A 5,738-nucleotide genomic window follows, 5' to 3' on the forward strand; every position below is an offset into this window, starting at 1 on the left:
AAAAAAATACCTAGGCATTGTGCTACGTAAAACTTCTTTCTCAGCCCAATAAATTAACTTTTTGAAAATGTGTTCTAATAAATATATGACTTAACGAAATATAATTGAAGCAGTTGAACAAGAAATGTTGAATCTAAAACCTATATCTGTTAATGGCAAGTTCAATCTCAATTTCATTAAACACAACAACATTTTTTGAAATTCTGAAAGTCTTTGGTTTTTAGAATTCAGGCCAGGTTTAATATGATCCAAAATTAAATTAAAAACTGCAATTGACTCTAAACCAGTATAATAAGTGAACATTGTTTCACGTCCACCAAAGGACTTTTCAGACAAATTTAAATAGTTAACTTCATTTTGCAATTCGGCATTTTTGTTTTTTAATTGTTCCAATTCTTTTATGTCAGACATTTTCAAATCAGTGTTGCAAGAAGTACCAGTTTCAATATTATTTATATGCTGATTATCACTATTATCAATAATAATAGGTTCTTCAATATTCATAATTTGTGAATCAACTGTATCGACTACACGTGTAGGAACATTATTAAACAAAGAAGTTGGTTTTAATTTCAATCTCCTACTTGCTCGTTGGTATCTTTCTAACTTAGGTGTACTAGCTTTACCTAAAAATAAAAAAATAAATAATACTTCCACATAAAATACCATAAAAAGTTTATTTCCATTATTAGTATTATAACCCATTTTTATAGTAGGAATCCAATCTGGGTTTTTTTCATCATAGTATTAGGCTGGTTTACCTATTAATGAAATAACTGATTACAAATAATTATAATAAAAAAATCTAAACACAGTGTATAAATTATGCTTACCGCCTTTAAAATGTACGGAGCAAATCCTCATATTATTTAGTTGACTATCAAGTACATCACTTCTTTTCAATGATCTAAGCCATGCTGTACGTTGTGTTAACATTTTAGATTTTAAATCTGAACAAACACTAATTTTTACTTTTGGAAAACCATAAAATGATAGATTTTTGTCATTAGACTTCTTAACGCACCCATATACAGAACATAATATTGGCATTTTAAAGGAAATTATTATACAATTTAAACAAATAATTTATAACTTCCAATAACCTGAATAATTAAAATATTCAATAAATTTTAATGGTTTCATGGACATCCAGTTGATGATAAGAAATTATTGATAAGAAAACATTATCAACGTCAAACTGATCAATAGAAAATAGTAAACTAATCTGTTTGGTAACTAAAGAAAAGGAAAACGACGTTCCTACATACGAAAATATATATAATGCACTAATAAAGTTAAGGCAGTTATGTGAAACTAATAGGATAGATAAGCTAACAGTATTCAAAAATGAGGTAAACTATACAAAAGATAAATTAAATTGGTCACAAGTGAGAGCTATGTATAGGTACATATTCAAGGGCACGCACGTAAACGTACTAATATATTCCGAAACCATAATGAGTAGTCAGGATAAGTTAGATATAATTAAATTATATCACGACTCGCTCCTAGGTGGTCATTTGGGAGTTTCTAAGACATTAAAAAGAATAAGAACGCGAATACAGTGGAAGGGAATGAGAAAAGACGTACGACAATATATAGAAAAATGCAAATCATGTCAGAAAAATAAAAGCTCTAAGAAAATTAACTTACCAAAGGCGATCACTATGACGTCAACAAATCCTTTTCAAAAGATATTTCTAGACATTGTAGGTCGTCTAATAGGAATAATTCTTACATACTTACTATCCAAGATGACTTGACCAAATTTCTATTAACAATACCTTTAGAAGACCATAAAGCTAATACAATGGCTAAGGCATTTATTACTAATTTCGTATGTATTCATAGCATACCTATGAATATATTAACAGATAACGGTCCAGAATTTGTAGGTGAAATATTTACCGAAGTATGCAAAATTCTTAAAATTAATAAAACAATGGCTGGTGCGTATAGACCTGAGACAAACGGTTCTCTTGAAAGAGCTCATAGAGTAATTAAAGAAATGCTTAGGCATACAATAGACCGACACGCGCAAAATTGGTGCGAGCATATACCATTTATTACATTTGCATATAATTCAGCCGTACACGAAAGTACCAATTTCCAACCATACGAGTTACTATATGGTAACCCGGTCGAGTTTCCGTCACCTTTGGAAAGGCGAGCTCAGCCGTGCTATACATATGATAATTACGCGTACGAAATGAAACAAAAAATGCAAGCCGCGCACGGACTCGCGAGAGAGTTACTTATAAAAACGAAACATAAAACAAAAGAATACTATGATAAAGGACAGAATGAACAAGACATTCACGTAAGGGATAAGGTACTAATACTAGATCATACTAGGAAACATTAACTTACACCAATTTGGGTAGGACCGTATCCGGTAATAAAAGTATTAGTATATAACGTGAAAATACAGAAGGAAAAAGGATAGCCACTTTACATAAAAATCATGTTAAATTGTTTAAAGAATAATTATAATTAATATACTCATAGTTATATATTAATATAGTTTAATTATAGGTTAATAATAATAATAGGAGCTATCCAAGCCGTTCACACGCAAATTTCGCAAAAATTGTTCGGAGCCTAGGAGAATGAGGTTTAAATCTGTTGATAATTTTCATATGTGAAGAATATAAAGATTGGTCATCCAGTATGGCAGTAAATAATTTAGATGGAGTAAAATGAACAAAATATTTGAATGAGGTGAGAAGGTTTTGAAAAGCAAGCTCATCCAAGAGACAAAATCGAAAGTCACAAGGCCATACTTTAGAAGCATCATTGTTGTTGAACGTTGTCTTACCTTCATGATTGACCATCAAGGGAGAGTCTGTGTTCAACAGTTTGTAGGAAATTTCAAAGAAATATGGTTCTTGTGTGTTACAATGCTGTAATTCTCCTAGGAGAGCTTTAAACTTATCTTCTACCGTTCGATTGGTTGGGAGACTGTGTAGTTTTTCAATGTTAGAGATAAGTTTATTCTTAAGACGCTCTTGAACCTTCAAATAATTTTTGATTTTAGATTTACGATTTTGTATAACCCATTTGATTAATTTCTCGGCCTCTAACCTATCGTTCAATTTCTCTGCCAACAGCAATGTTACTTCTAACTGTTTTCGAAACGAACATTTCTTCTGGAAAATATAACGTCCTTGCATAGTTCTAGATGTTTCTGGATGATTCACAGAGTTTAGTGCAACCGCCTTTTGATGTACTTCGGGATGTGATGCGCTATAGCGTGCCACGGCATTTTGATTAACCTCGGGATGTGATGCGCTATAGAGTGCAACCGCTAGTCTACGTTTTTCAGAATTATTTTTTCTATACGTCTTCGCAGCCTCACGTAGTTGCTCCACCCGAGTTTTTTGAGAATGTTTTTGCCTACCTACCTTTTTGACCTTAGGTCGGCCTTTTTGTTTCTTTGGACAAGAAATTGTTTCTTTTGTCGTTTTATCAACTATAATGGCATCAATGGGTGAAGAAATCGTAGGAAATTCAGAGTTGGCAGGATTCTTCATTTTGACATCTGCAATGAACTGTGCGGGCTGCTCCATAGGGATATTTAATTGTTCAGCCAAGTATGTCAAAGGAGGTCTAGAATGGGGGGGACCTATAACGTTTAAGGCAACGATAAAAGACCTGATCCGAGGGCCAACACAAGTAGAAATGGCCACCCTTGTGCTACCACTGAACTCGGTCACGATAGTGTTCCACTCATGACACTCAACCCCACGTCACACTCAACACGGCCATTACGTATAGCCACAATACGCCGCTGAAACAGCGCTGACGAGGCCGTGACACAGTCCCCATAGTTAAAAGGATGAGACATGTAAGTCTCATATTGTTGAGGAGTGGGAGTTTCAGAGAAGCCAAGATGTTCAAAGACGATGGATGGGCTGTAATCTTTGTAGTAGGCCACAACATGACGCACAACATCTTGTCTAATTCGCAGCGAGTTCTCTTCTGTCCCAAAGAGTGCCAAACTTAACATGTTAAACAAGCAGGCCCCATCCCCTGTTACCCGCTTTAACGTGTACTTGGTAACACGACCGTCGATTCGAAATGATTTCTCCATTATTTTTTTTTTTGCAAATATTTTTGTAACAGTAATTAGTATTCTGTAATATGATAAAAATGTATATATATATACCGGGTGATTTTTTTTATCATTGAACACTCCACTCCAGTGGTACGGGGTTACCCCATGAAATGTTTGTCCACTTCACCGCTCATCTAAACTTTGAATATTTATAACTCATAAACTACTCACCCGAAATTCGATTTTCATGTATCAAAATACTAAAAAAAATATTCTGTTTTGGAATATAAAATTAAATCCCAATTTTGTCATTCAAAAAAGTAAAAAACTTAAAAAATTATAAGGATAAAAAATATTTAAAAATATAATTTTTTAAGAAAAACATTGTTTTACAAGCGACTTGAAACTATGTAAAAAAATATTTTCAAAAAAGTTGACACTTTTTGAAATAATGAGTGTTCAATGATGAAAAATTCACCCGGTATACTATATTTTGTGCAAATTTTTAGCTCTACTATTCAATAAAACAGTATAAAGAATAGCTTATAGTTGTTTAAAGAAATACAAACTAAACGTGTCTACGTTTTTATATTACTACTGTGCAAAGAAACACAACCTCAGCGATTTTATATATTACCTCCTTCTCTTACGTAGTTTTATTAAGATTTTAGTATTTAAAGAAATACAAACTAAACGTGTATTACGTCTAGTATTATTAACGTATAAACGAAAATTAAACGTATACTTTAAAAAACACGTGACAAACTGTTGCGGACCTGTGGGGGTGCCGCGTGGGTGATGTGTGTTGAAGTGACGGGTGAAAGAAAAAGAAAATATAAAAAAAAAACAAACAGAACACCGTTTTATCTTCGTTGTGAAGGGTTCGCGTTTATTTTCGATTTACAACACGTCGTTTCGTGGACATTATGATTCACTTACGGACATAACAAAAAAAAAACAAAACAAGAAGGAATATGCTGCCTGTTGTCTTTCAGGTTGCCTCCGGACTCGCTGGACGTGTCGTGTCGTACGTGTGTACCCGGCGAGGTCCAGAAAACAAGTTACTCGTTTTTATCCGGTTCGCCGAACGGCCGGCCGACGGTTCCTCGCGCGGGTGTCGTGCGCTGGCGTCGTCCGTCGTCGATTGGTGGTTTTATTTGAGAGCCACGGTGCGGTTTCCGCGCAAAGGCTGTTTGAATTCAAACAGCTATTGCGCGGGACCGCGTCATACTCCCCCCCTAAACCGCCAACGGCGTTGGTGTTCCGGCCGTTGTGGCGTTGCCGGTGCTGTAGTGGTGTGGTGGGTGGTTGTGGTAGACACCTGTCCGCGGGCACGTTTTCCGGCTGTGTTCAGCGGACGTGGCCCTGGTGGTGTCTAGCCATGTTGGGGCGACGTGGGGGGGCTAAAGAACATGAGGCTGACCTCCATGTCCTCGGTGTCAGCCGTGCCTGCGGCCATCCCTCCTAACAGTTCCGCCTCCTCTTCCGGGGATATTTCCATATCTTCAGTTTGGGAGGTGGCGGCTGTTAGTTGTTCCGTGGTTACGGCTGTTCCGGTAGTGATTGTCACTTCCGGCACCGTGACCACGGCGAGGTCTGACGTCGCAGGGTTTGGTTGTGACGGTGCTGGTGTTGGTTCCGGGTTCGGATTTGCGGGTGGTGCCGGTTTTTCCAGGCGGTG

This window comes from Acyrthosiphon pisum, unplaced genomic scaffold (assembly GCF_005508785.2).
Source record: "Acyrthosiphon pisum isolate AL4f unplaced genomic scaffold, pea_aphid_22Mar2018_4r6ur Scaffold_20765;HRSCAF=22067, whole genome shotgun sequence".
In the NCBI taxonomy this organism is placed as follows: domain Eukaryota; kingdom Metazoa; phylum Arthropoda; class Insecta; order Hemiptera; family Aphididae; genus Acyrthosiphon; species Acyrthosiphon pisum.